Source organism: Miniopterus natalensis, chromosome 6, assembly GCF_054644295.1.
Source record: "Miniopterus natalensis isolate mMinNat1 chromosome 6, mMinNat1.hap1, whole genome shotgun sequence".
Taxonomy (NCBI): domain Eukaryota; kingdom Metazoa; phylum Chordata; class Mammalia; order Chiroptera; family Miniopteridae; genus Miniopterus; species Miniopterus natalensis.
The window spans coordinates 47,518,178-47,519,234 of NC_142086.1; the positions used below are offsets into that span (position 1 = coordinate 47,518,178).

The 1,057-nt window shown below is 41.5% G+C and overlaps 1 non-coding gene across 1 annotated transcript; it reads right to left on the reverse strand.

The window, feature by feature from the left end:
- Positions 1-371: 371 nt before the first annotated feature.
- Positions 372-435, reverse strand: LOC148092903 (small nucleolar RNA SNORD43). Its single transcript, XR_015714753.1, has one exon. It is a non-coding gene; the product is annotated as a small nucleolar RNA SNORD43 (small nucleolar RNA).
- Positions 436-1,057: the final 622 nt, after the last annotated feature.

The window sequence follows — 1,057 nt, forward strand, 5'->3', positions numbered from 1 at the left end:
CCACTCCTCTTCCACATTTAATTTATGTAGTCTGGATGGAACTTCAGGGGTAGGCATATGACTCAGTTGACAAACATCTGTACCTTCCATCCTCAGCCACAGTGACTGGTGTAGGGAAAGGCATTTGACCCCAGGTAGTAACAAGGTGACATATATTTACAACATACATAGATAAACATACACAGACAGACTTTTGCTGGCCTATTTTAAAAGAGGCCCTCTTTCCCTGGAATTGCTAAACTAGTAGGATATTGGCCTGCAGCTGCCAGTATCCATCCTAGATGCCACCCGCAAAGAATCTGCCAGATGGTGGAGCCAGACAGAAGTGGGCAGGGCTGAGAGCTGGAGAGACAGATTTTTTTTTTCCTTTCCAAATCAGAACATGACAATCAGGGCACAGTCTCTGTCTACCCGTCAGTAAGTTCATCATCTATGTGGAGAGACAGATTTTTGAAAGCACTGTTTGAGCACCTGGGTCCAGGCTTGTCTTAAATCAGACTTTTTAGGTATATGAGTCAATAAATTCCTCTTTTTGCTTAAGCCAGGTTGAGTCAGGTTTCTATCACTAATAATTAAAAGAATCCTGATTATTCCAGATTATACTTTAAAATATTTTTGTAAATGATCTGGAGGAGAGTATGGAAATAATGGACAAATAGTGAGACTAATATTGAATTCTCTTAGAGAATAAAAAATCAAACTCACCTGGCTGGTGTGGCTCAATGGTTGAGCATTGACCCATGTACCAGGAAATCCTGTTTGATTCCTGGTCAGGGCATATGCTCGGGTTGTGGGCTCGATCCCCAGCAAGGTGTGTGTAGGAGGCAGTTGATTGAAGTTGATGTCAATGTTTCTATCTCTCTTCCTCTCTCTCTAAAATTAATAAAACCATATTAAAAAAAAAAAGTTAAACTGATGGGAATAATTCTGTAGGGAAATTGTGTGAAGCTATGTTAGAAGAAAAGTGACTTAAGTTTAGGTGTTGGCATAAGCAAATGGCTTGTAGTGCTACAGTCAGTCAGTGCCGGGGAGTCTCCCCCACTGGCCAGGATGGTGC